The 12,848-nt window shown below is 36.9% G+C and overlaps 1 protein-coding gene and 1 pseudogene across 10 annotated transcripts in view; one reads left to right on the top strand and one right to left on the bottom strand.

Moving 5' to 3' along the window:
• Positions 1 to 12,848, bottom strand: part of BCAS3 (BCAS3 microtubule associated cell migration factor) — a 664,948-nt gene that overhangs the window by 394,036 nt on the left and 258,064 nt on the right. The window lies entirely within an intron of this gene.
• LOC116552572 lies at positions 986 to 1,402 on the top strand (annotated as a pseudogene).

Below are 12,848 nucleotides of genomic sequence, written 5' to 3' on the forward strand. Positions count from 1 at the left end.
TGGAAAGATATTCCATGTTTATGGATTGGTAGAGTCAATATTGTTAAAATAGCCATAATACCATATACAATCTATAGATTGAATGCAATCCCTATCAAAATACCAACGACATTCTTTACAGAAATAGAAAAAAAAGTCCTAAAATGTATATAGAGCCACAAAAGACCCAGAATAACCAAAGCTATCCCGAGCATAAAGAAAAAAACTGGAGGAATCACATTACCTGACTTCAAATAGTAACTGAAACAGCATGGTACTGGCATAAAAAACAGACACACAGACCAATGGAACAGAATAGAGAACCCAGACACAAATCTACATACCTACAGCGAACTCACTTTCAACAAAGATGTCAAGAAAATATAATGGGGAAAACACAGTCTCTTCAATAAATAGTGCTGGGAAAACTGGATATATATGCAGAAGAATAAAAATAGACCCATATTTCTCACCATACACATATAAATTCAAAATGGGTTAAAAACTTAAATCTAAGACCTAAAACTACGAAACTACTACATGAAAACACTGCAGGAAACTCCTGGACATTGAACTGGGCAAAGATTTCTTGAGTATTACCCTACAAGCAGAGACAACCAAAGCAAAAATAGACAAATGGGATCACATCAAGTTAAAAAAGCTTTTGAACAGCAAAGGAAACAATCAACACAGATAACCCAATCATTGGGAGAAAATATTTGTAAGCTGTCAATCTAATAAGGGATTAATAACTAGAAAATATAAAGAGCTCAAACAACTCAAAAGGAAAAAAATCTAATAATTCTATTTAAAAATGAGCAAAAGGTATGAATAGATTTCCTCAAAAGACATACGAATCACAAACAAGTATATGAAAAGATGTTCAACATCAATGATCAACACAAAAATGAAAATCAAACTACAATGAGACATCATCTTCCCCATGTTTAAAAAAAAAAAAGCTTTTGAGGTCCCTTGCGGCGGCTAGAGAAAAATTACTTGGACTTCGGGGCGGCTCCAGATGGCCACAGCCTTTACCCTGTACTCACCGCTGCAGGCAGCCCTGCTCTGTGTTAATGCCATCGCCATGCTACATGAGGAGCGATTCCTCAAGAACATTGGCTGGGGAATAGACCAGGGAATTGGTGGATTCAGAGAGGAGGAATTAAATCGCAGCTAATGAACCTTATTCGATCTGTAAGAACTGTGATAGGAGTGCCATTGATAATAGTAAACTCAATTGCAATTGTGTTACTTTTATTATTTGGATGAATATCAGTGGAGGAAATGGAGACTCAGAAGAAGACATGCCAGTAGAAGTTATCACTTCAGTCATTATTGGAATATTTATAACGCTGGCTCACCTTGCACTTGTCAAAAATGTAAAGCTGAAAATAAAACCAGAGTTTCTATTAAAAAAAAAGGGGGGGGGGTGCTTTTACCCAAAAGACAGGTAACAGCAAATGATGGCAAGGACAAAGATAAAACAGAACCCTCATACACTATTGGTGGGAATGTAAATTAATACAACCACTATGGAGAACAGTTTGGAGGTTCCTGAAAAAGCTACAAGTAGGGCTACCATGCGATCTAGCAATCCCACTGCTAGGTATATACCCAAAAGAAAGGAAATACATCAAAGAGATATCTGCACTGCCATGTTTATTGCGGCATTATTCACAATAGCCAAGATATGGAAGCAACCTAAGGACCCATCAACAGATGAAGGGATAAAGAAAATGTGGTACATATACACAATAAAAAGAAAGAATAATATCCTTCACTTGCAACAACATGGGTTGAACTGGAGGTTATTATGTTTAGTGAAATAAGTCACTTACAAAAGACAAACTTTGCATTTTCTCACTTATTTGTGGGATCTAAAACCTAAAGCAATAAACGGCCAAGCGCTGTGGCTCACGCCTGTAATCCCAGCACTTTGGGAGGCAGAGGTAGGTGGATCACTTGAGGTCAGGAGTTCAAGACCAGCCCGGTAAACTTGGTGAAACTCTGTTTCTACTAAAAATACAAAAATTAGTCAGGCATGGTGGCGCATCCCTATAATTCCAGCTACTCAGGAGATTAAGGTAGGAGAAACTCTTGAACTCAGAAGGTGGAAGTTGCAGTGAGCTGAGATCACGACACTACATTCTAGGCTGGACAACAGAGTGAGACTCTACCTCAAAACAAATTAAAATTAAAATTAAATAAACAAATAAAACAATGAACTCATGGAGATGGAGAATAGAAGGATGTTTACCAGAAGCTGGAAAGGGTAGTGGAGGGAGGAGGTGGGAGTAGGGATGGCTAATGGGTACAAGAAATAGAAAGAATGGATAAGATCTGGTATTTGATAGCACAACAGGGTGACTGCAGTCAACAATAATTTAATTTTACATTTTTAAACAAATAGAATGAATAAGACCTACTATTTGATAGCACAACAGGGTGACTATAGCCAATAATAACTTAATCATATATTTTAAAATAACTTAAAGAATATAATTGGGGCCACATGTGGTAGCTCACACCTATAATCCCAGCACTTTGGGAGGCCGAGGCAGGTGGATCACCTGAGATCAGCAGTTCGAGACCAGCCTGGCCAACATGGTGAAACGCTGTCTCTACTAAAAATGCAAAAAATTCGCTGGGCGTAGTGGCACATGCCTGTACTCCCAGCTACTGGGGAGGCTGAGGCAGGAGAATCACTTGAACCCTAGAGGCAGAGATTGCAGTGAGCTAAGATCATGCCACTGCACTACAGCCTGGGCAACAAGAGTGACACTCTGTCTCAAAAAAAAAAAAAAAAAAAAAAAACAATTGAATTGTTTATAACTCGAAGGATAAATTCTTCAGGAGATCGGTACCCCATTCCTCACTATGCACTTATTTGACATTGTATGCCTGTATTAAAACATTTCTTATCTTTTGAGACAGAGTCTTGCTCTGTCACCCATGCTGGAATGCAGTGGTGTGATCTTGGCTCATTACAACGTCTACCTCCCGGTTCAAGTGATTCTCCTGCCTCAACCTCCCCAACAGCTGGGATTACAGGGACCCACCACCATGCCAGGCTAATTTTTATATTTTTAGTAGAGCCAGGGTTTCACCACATTGGCCAGGCTGGTCTCAAACTCCTGACCTCAGGTGATACACCCAGCTCGGCCTTTCAAAGTGCTGGGATTACAGGCATGAGCCACAGCACTTGGACAAAACATAACATTTCATGTACTCTATAAATATATACACCTACCTACTATGTACCCACAAAAAAATTTTTAAATTGCTAAAAAATATTTTTTAAATAACTAAAAGAGCATCATTGGATTGTGTGTAACACAGAGGATATGTGCTTGAGGTGATGGATAGCCCAATTACCCTGATGTGATTATTATTTACAATATGCCTGTATCAAAATATCTCAAATACCCCATAAATATATATACCTACTATGTACCCACAAAAATTTAAAAATAGCTATATATATACATATCTATGAGGCATATTAGCTTCATTATAATATCATGAATTAGGTAAAAGTCCCCAAGTAGTCAAAGAAGCACTTTTCAATATACGAGATCTTCAAATAAAACTACATATTTCAGAGATGCACCATGAACAAAAGCTACAGGTAGCCATCAAAGTTTTTAAAAGAGCCTGGAATCTATTAAATAAAAAAGAAATTTTAGTCTTATGTATCAAGATAAGAGACTTCATTGGTAGAAAACTGCTAGACGAACATTATCAATACAGGAACAAACTCAAAATTCAACCACGTGTCTGCCAATCCCAATTATGTTAACACATCCAAATGACATACTAATGTTATAAAGACTGTCCTGAAAATTGAGCAATTTAACTCCTAACAATCCCAGTATTTCAGATAAATAGTTGTTCCAGAAGTGTTTAACTTCTATAGCTTGCCTACGATTATGTTCAGCTTAACTAACTTTTCTGAATAGATCAGGGATCCTATTAAAAGAAAGAATGGAAGTAGTAGAAAAGCAAGAGAAAGAGAAAGGCAGGACAAAGAAGAGTGTAAACAGAAGAAGCAAGAGACGAGAAACCCAGTACCAGAAGAAATTAATATTATAATATGAAATACATTTTCACATGACAGAGTCAACTATATAAAGTTGGACAATCTATGTTCCAGTCACATTGAAACTGAACTATGTTAAATAACATCTTTTTCCAAAACACTTATAATCAAGACCACTTCCTGGTCTGTCAATGAAAAGGAATTTCTTTCTTTCATTTTAAGAATATTCATGAAGTCCTTGCCTATGCCTATGTCCTGAATGGTTTTGCCTAGATTTTCTTCTAGGGTTTTTATGGTGTTAGGTCTTATGTTTAAGTCTTTAATCCATCTGGAGTTAATTTTAGTATAAGGTGTCAGGAAGGGGTCCAGTTTCTGCTTTCTGCATGTGGCTAGCCAGTTTTCCCAACACCATTTATTAAACAGGGACTCCTTTCCCCATTGCTTGTTTTTGTCAGGTTTGTCCAAGATTGGATGGTTGTAGATATATTGTGTTGCCTCCGAGGCCTCTGTTCTGTTCCTTTAGTCTATATCTCTGTTTTGATACCAGTACCATGCTGTTTTGATTACTGTAGCCTTGTGGTATAGTTTAAAGTCTGGTAGTGTGATGCCTCCTGCTTTGTTCTTTTTGCTTAGAATTGACTTGGCTATGTGGGCTCTCTTTTGCTTCCATATAAGTTTAACGTAGTTTTTTCCAGTTCTGTGAAGAAGGTCATTGGTAGCTTGATGGGGATAGCGTTCAATCTGTAAATTACTTTGGGCAGTATGGCCATTTTCACGATATTGATTCTTCCTAACCATGAACACGGAATGTTTCTCCATCTGTTTGTGTTCTCTCTTATTTCATTGAGCAGTGGTTTGTAGTTCTCCTTGAAGAGGTCCTTTACGTTCCTTGTTAGTTGTGTTCCTAGGTATTTTATTCTCTTTGTAGCAAATGTGAATCGCAGTTGATTCTTGATTTGACTCTCTTTAAGACTGTTATTGGTGTACAGGAATGCTTGTGATTTTTGCACATTGTATCCTGAGACTTTGCTGAAGTTGCTTATCAGTTTCAGGAGATTTTGGGCTGAGACGATGGGGTCTTCTAAGATATACAATCATGTCATCTGCAAATAGAGACAATTTGACTTCCTCCTTTCCTATTTGAATACCCTTTATTTCTTTTTCTTGCCTGATTGCTCTGGTTAGAACTTCCAATACTGTATTGAATAGGAGTGGTGAGAGAGGGCATCCTTGTCTAGTGCCAGACTTCAAAGGGAATGCTTCCAGTTTTTGCCCATTCAGTATGATATTGGCTGTTGGTTTGTCATAAATAGCTTTTATTATTTTGAGATACGTTCCATCAATACCCAGTTTATTGAGGGTTTTTAGCATAAAGGGCTGTTGAATTTTGTCAAAGGCCTTCTCTGCATCAATTGAAATAATCATGTGGTTTTTGTCTTTGGTTCTGTTTATGTGGTTAATTATGTTTATAGACTTGCGTATGTTGAACCAGCCTTGCATCCCCAGGATGAATCCTACTTGATCATGGTGGATAAGCTTTTTGATGTGCTATTGCAATTGGCTTGCCAGCATTTTATTGAAGATTTTTGCATCTATGTTCATCATGGATATTGGCCTGAAGTTTTCTTTTCTTGCTGAGTCTCTGCCAGGTTTTGGCATCAGGATGATGTTGGAATCATAAAATGATTTGGGTAGGATTCCTTCACTTTGGATGATTTGGAATAGTTTCAGAAGGAATGGTACCAGCTCCTCTTTGTATGTCTGGTAGAATTCGGCTGTGAACCCACCTGGACCTGGGCTTTTTTTGGGTGGTAGGCTCTTAACTGCTGCCTCAACTTCAGATCTTGTTATTGGTCTATTCAGGGTTTCGACTTCTTCCTGGTTTAGGCTTGGGAGGATGCAAATATCCAGGAATTTATCCATTTCTTCCAGGTTTACTAGTTGATGTGCATAGAGTTGTTTGTAATAATCTCTGATGATGGTTTGAATTTCTGTGGAATCTGTGGTGACATCCCCTTTATCGTTTATCATGACCAAAACACCAAAAGCATTGGCAACAAAAGCCAAAATAGACAAATGGGACCTAATCAAACTCCACAGCTTCTGCACAGCAAAAGAAACAATCATTAGAGTGAATCGGCAACCAACAGAATGGGAAAAAATTTTTGCAGTCTACCCATCTGACAAAGGGCTGATACCCAGAATTTACAAAGAACTAAAAGAGGTTTACAAGAAAAAAACAAACAAGCCCATTCAAAAGTGGGCAAAGGATAGGAACAGCCACTTTACAAAAGAAGACATACATGAGGCCAATAAACACATGAAAAAATGCTCATCATCACTGGTCATTTGAGAAACGCAAATCAAAACTACACTGAGATACCATCTCACATCAGTTATAATGGCGATCATTTAAAAATCTGGAGACAACAGATGCTGGAGAGGATGTAGAGAAATAGGAACACTTTTACACTGTTGGTGGGAGTATACATTAGTTCAACCATTGTGGAAGACAGTGTGGCAATTCCACAAGGACCTAGATATAGAAATTTCATTTGACCCAGCAATCCCATTACTGGGTATATATCCAAAGGATTATAAATCGTTCAACTATAAGGACACATGCACACGAATGTTCATTGCAGCACAGTTTACAATAGTAAAGACCTGGAACCAACCCAAATGCCCATCGATGATAGACTGGATAGGGAAAATGTGGCATATATACACCATGGAATATTATGCAGCCATCAAAAACAATGAGTTTGTGTCCTTTGTAGGGACATGGATGAACCTGGAAACCATCATTCTCAGCAAACTGACACAAGAACAGAAAATCAAACACTGCATGTTCTCACTCATAGGTGGGTGTTGAACAATGAGAACACATGGTCACAGGGAGGGGAGCATCATGCACTGGGGTCTGTTGGGGAGAAATAGGGGAGGGACAGCGGGAGGTGGGGAGTTGGGGAGAGATAGCATGGGGAGAAATGCCAGATACAGGTGAAGGGGAGGAAAGCAGCAAATCGCACTGCTATGTGTGTACCTATGCAACAATCTTGCATGTTCTTCACATGTACCCCAAAACCTAAAATGCAATTAAAAAAAAAAAAAGAATACTCATTATATAGAGGTGGTGTTAACAATCAGTAACAACGCAGGAAGAAAGAATTCCACCTAATGCTTTTTTTGAAAACTGTTATTAGCGAAGTGATTCTGCTCTATGACCTTGAAGACACATCAGCATATATAAATGAGCAGAGAAGACTGCTAAAGATATCAGCTGTCAAAATAAGTAGGGAAAGTTTAATCCTTTAAATAACATTACAGAGAATAACAAGTTGCGTATCCACAAAATGTAGCATAATATAACTATTGCTATTATTTAACTAGCCAGATGGTTTTCCAGACATTAAAAATGAAAAAAAAAAAACCTGTGAACATGAAAATCTAGTAATAAGATGATGACATTATCTTAATGATTTTTGGACCTCAATTATGGAATGTTATTTTTTTTTTCATTTTTTTTTTTTTTGGAGATGGAGTCTTGCTCTGTGGCCTAGGCTGGAGTGCGGTGGTACGATCTCGGCTCACTGCAACCTCTGTCTCCCAGGTTCAAGTGGTTCTCCTGCCTCAACCTCCCAAGTAGCTGGGATTACAGGCACCTGCCACCATGCCCGGCTAATATTTTAGTTTCACTATCTTGGTCAGACTGGTCTTGAACTCCTGACCTCATGATCCACCCAACTTGGGCTCCCGAAGTGTTGGAATTATAGGAGTGAGCCACCTGGCCCAGCCAGATGGAATGCTATTTCTAATAAACATTTTCTCATCATAAAAGGAAGAGCTACATAGGAGTCGAGTTGCATCACTGATTTAATTCTATGGCACTCAATACCATGAATATCATGACAAATAACATTTACCATGTACAAATTAGGCAACTGTGACAACAAATATTTTAAAAGTACAGGTACCACTCACTACCCAAACCCCTGCTCTCAAATTTAGGACACAAACATACTTAGATAATTATTTCTTTAAGACACTAGTCTTATTATTAACTAGTCAATAGCTCAGGAACTAAGCAGATGTGCATAGCAAAAGATATTTGCTTGTGTTTGGCCACATTTCAAAATGCTATGAAACTAATGCAGAAAATGATTGTGGATATGAGAAGTGGAGTTTTCTTTCTAACTGGGGTCAGCAAACTTTTTCTTTAGAGGACCAGACAATAAATTTTAAGGCCTTGAAGAAAAGAAAGCAAAATCAAGGATACTATGTAGTTGTTTATAACAAGAGAAAAATCAAATTTTGAGAAAAATTTTGGTTGATGCAATTCGAAATACAATAATTCAGTATTGTGTTTTATAATATAGATCTACAATGAAAAGAATGGCATTCTTTTCATGGGAATAATCTTTTGCTCAGTTGAAATTCAAAGTTAGTGTTAACAGATTCTTCACAGTACAGGGAAGAAAAACTATACAGAAAGTCTTCTCTTAAGAAGAGTCCATACAAGACATGAGTTAAGAATATGAGACCAATGAAATTAAGGTACTTTAAAAAATTCAATAGCAAGCCAGGCACAGTGGTTTGCGCAGTGGTTTGCTAACCTCCCAGCTACTCAGGAGGTTAAGAGAGAAGGATCACTAAAGTCCAGGAGTTACAAGGCTGTAGTAAGCTATGATTGTGCCATTGTACTCTAGCTTGGGCAATAGAGTAAGACTCCAATCTCTAAAATAAATTAATTAATTTTAAAAGACATGGATTATCTGCTTAAAAGAAGAAAAATGAAATTCAATAGCAAGCAGACATTTTGTTTACCTTGTTTTCAAGGTAGAATATAGCTACATACAATAAAATAATAAAATGTGAACAGAGAAAATCACTTTAGTATTTAAAAAAACCACACACACATAAATCCTACAACCCAGAGACAACTATTCCTCATTATCTTGGAACACAACCTTCCAGGCAACTCTTAATGCAAAAATGCAGTATTATCTATCCAGTTATATACATCACATAAATATATATACACATGTGTGTGCATACACATATAATTTCATATCAGGTTAGATTTAAAATACCAATTTGAAATAAAAAATAATCTACAAAGTTTGATATTATAGAAGATTATGAAAATACATAGAAACAATACTATAAATACAAAGCCACATATGTTATAAGCTTTACATATTATAACATATTATACATATTATAACATATGTTATAAATATAAGCCACATACGTTATAAGGCAATATATCACAGTTATATCTACCACTTACATGCTTATGAAAGTTTGTTACCAGCTCTGTGCCTTGAGATTCTTCATTTGCAAAATAGGAATAATGATGCCAATTTCATAGGGTTGTTGGGTATGAGTTATTACATACAGTACTTAGAACAGTACCTAGCACTTCATAAGCACTATTCAAAGATGTTTGCTATTATTATTATTGTCATCATAAAAATATATTCCAACTCTGTCCAAACATCTGTTTTCACTGGTATATCAACAACTGCTATCACTCTTGTGGCCAGGCATGGTGGCTTACGCCTGTAATCCTAACACTTTGGGAAGCTGAGGCAAGTAGATCACTTCAGGTAAGGGGTTCCAGACCAGCCTGGCCAGCATGGTGAAATCCTGTCTGTACTAAAAATATAAAAATTAGCTGGGTATGGTGGTGCATGCCTGTAATCCCAGCTACTCGGGAGGCTGAGGCAGGAGAATTGCTTGAACCTGGGAGGCACAGGCTACAGTGAGCCGAGATCGTGCAACCCAAGACAAAGTAGATAAATCATACTTCTTCAACATTAAAAACTTTGTGTGTATCAAAGAATACATTGGCTGGGCATGGTAGCTCATGCCTATAATCCCAGCAATTTGGGAGGCTAAAGTGGGAGGACTGCTGGAGGCTAGGAGTTTGAGGCTAGCCTGGGCAAAACAGCAAGGACCTGTCTCTACAAAAAATAAAACCAGCTTCACCTGACATGGTGGCACATGTCTGTAGTTCCAGCTACTCAAGAGGCTGGGGTGGGAGAATCACTTCACCCCAGGAGCCTGAAGCTGCAGTGAGACGTACTGGTGCCACTGCATGCCAACTGGGCAGCAGAGTGAAAACCTGTCTCTTTAAAAAGAAAAAGAAAAGAAAAGAGAAAAAGGTCAGGTGCAGTGGCTTATGTCTGTAATCCCAGCACTTTGGGAGGCTGAGACGGGCAGATCACTTGACCCCATGAGTTCAAGACTAGACTGGGCAACATGGTGAAACCCTGTCTCTACAAAAAATACAAAAATTAGCTGGGCATGGTGGTGTGTGCCTGTAGTCCCAGCTACTCAGGAGGCTGAGGTGGGAGCATTGCTTGAGCCTAGGGAGGTCAAGGCTGCTGTGAGCTGTGATCACACCACTGCATTTTACCCTGGGTGACAGAGTGAGACCCTGTTTCAAAAAAAAAAAAAAAAAAAAGAACAGCATTAAGAAAGTAAACAAAACAAAACAAAAACAATAAAATGAATGGGAGAAAGTATTTGCAAATAATACATCCAATAAAGATCTAGTATCTAGAATACATAAATAACTTAAACAATTCGACAACATAAAGACAACCCAATTAAGAATAAGCAAAAGAATGTTCTTCACATGTACCCCAAAGCCTAAAATGCAATAAAATTTAAAAAAAAAGAATAAGCAAAAAAGTGGGACAAATATTTCTCCAAAGAAGATAAACAAATGGCCAATAAGCATATGAAGACTCTCAACATCATTAGTCATTAAGGAAATGCAAATAAAAACCACAATGAGAATGGCTCAAATTAAAAAAGATGATACCACAAGTTTTTGTGAGGATGTGTAGAAACTGAAACCCTCAAATTTCCATAGGAGAAATATAAATGGTATAGCCACTTATAAAATGCTTCCACCAGGTGCAATGGCTCACCCTTGTAATCCCAGCACTTTGGGAGGCTAAAGTGGAAGGTTCACCTGAAGCCAGAGATCAGCCTGGGCAACACAGTGAAACCTTGTGTCTACATAAACAAAAAAGAAAATTAGTGAGGTGTAGTGGCATGTGCCTGCAATCCTAATCACTTCGGAGGCTGAGGTGGGAGGATCACTGGTGCCCAAGAGTTTGAGGATGCAGTAAGCTATGATTGAGCCACTGCACTCCAGCCTGTGCAACAGAGAGAAGGACTCCATCTCTAAAAAATAAAAGCTTAAAAAAAAAAACCTGTTTCCAAAAGTTTAACATAAAGTTACCATATGACCCAGCAGTTTCACTCCTAGATATTCAAGAGAACTGAAAACATATGTTTATACAAGAACTATACAAATGTTCCAGATTCCTAAGAGCCTAAATGTGGAAATAACTTAAATGTCTATTAATTGATAAATGAACAAACAAAATGTTATATATCCATACAATGAAATACTATTCATCCATGAAAAGGAATGAACTTTCTGATGCATATGTAAAAATGGATGAACTTTGAAGCATTATGCAAAGTGAAAGAAACTAGACATAAAAGGCCACATATTGTATGATTCCATTTTATATGAAAGGCATAAAATAAGCAAATCCACAGATACAGAAAATAAATTGGTAATTGCCAAGGATCAAGGAGGGGGGATGAAAAGTAACTTGAATAGGTACAAGGTTTATTTTGGGGTGATAAAAATGTTTTGGAATTGAATGGTAGTGATCAACGTATAACTCTGTGAATATACTAAAAAACCACTGACTTGTACGTTATAAAATGGTGAACTTTATGTATGCGAATTATGCCTCAATAAATCTATCATTAAAAAAATGAAAGAAACACTAACTTGCTAGTTTGCTGAAAGTGATGTTCTATAGCTTATTTTTACAGTCTGTGGTTTCATTTAATAGCCCCTTAGTTCTTAGAGATGCTTTTGCTGTCTGTGCTCAAAGGAAGATAAGCAGCTGCTGAGAAGGCTAAACTAGCATTTTTATCTGTGCTTTGGCTCATTTCACATCTGGGGTTGGGTTAAACAAGTGGCTTGAATAAGGGTAAAAGGTATAACCAGATGTTCTTAATAAAGTTTCCTTCCATTCAGCATAAAAATGTGGCATAAGAAGAAAAATTCAAGCAAACAGCACCTAACTTAATCTGGGAATCCTCATTAGGGCACTCATTATTATCAATTTAGAGTTTTTAAGTATACAAATGTCAGAGTTCTTAACTAATGAGATACACACACAGTATTACAGTGTTTAATTAAATGTTCTGCAAATTTACATTGGGTTATGTAATTTACCATTCATTAAATTTTCCTTATTATTTAGTATATTTATAATATCTCACATTTATTTCTCATTATAATGATATAAAATATGGCCAATCAGAAACCAATTAGGCCTCTAAAAAGCGAATATATTTGTTCTTAAAAACATACTGTAATCCTAGTCCAGTAATTCTGATTTACATAAAAGTACTTTGAGTGATCTGAGTTATTTGTTTTTAAATATTTCATTGATTTGAGAATTAAAAACTGTAGTATTTGGGGTAACCAATATTTAACATAGCAGATATACTCACATGAAACATAAAATTTCAAAAAATGTGTTTTCAACGATGTTCAACATTTTATCAAAACTTAATTTAACAAAATTAATTCACAAAATGAGTTTAAGTCAATGTACATATGAAACAAGAGGACTGAGCACTAGAACTAAATATTTCTACATTTCAGCATCTAAGATGTAGAAATCACCATTTTATAAGGCTGTGAATTCACCACCAAAAACTCAGTAACAAACTCAATGAACAATAGTGATAAAATTTTGGGATTTAACGTCCTAAA

The sequence above is a fragment of the Sapajus apella genome, unplaced genomic scaffold (assembly GCF_009761245.1).
Source record: "Sapajus apella isolate SASKATOON/1434 unplaced genomic scaffold, GSC_monkey_1.0 scaffold12, whole genome shotgun sequence".
Taxonomy (NCBI): Eukaryota; Metazoa; Chordata; class Mammalia; order Primates; family Cebidae; genus Sapajus; species Sapajus apella.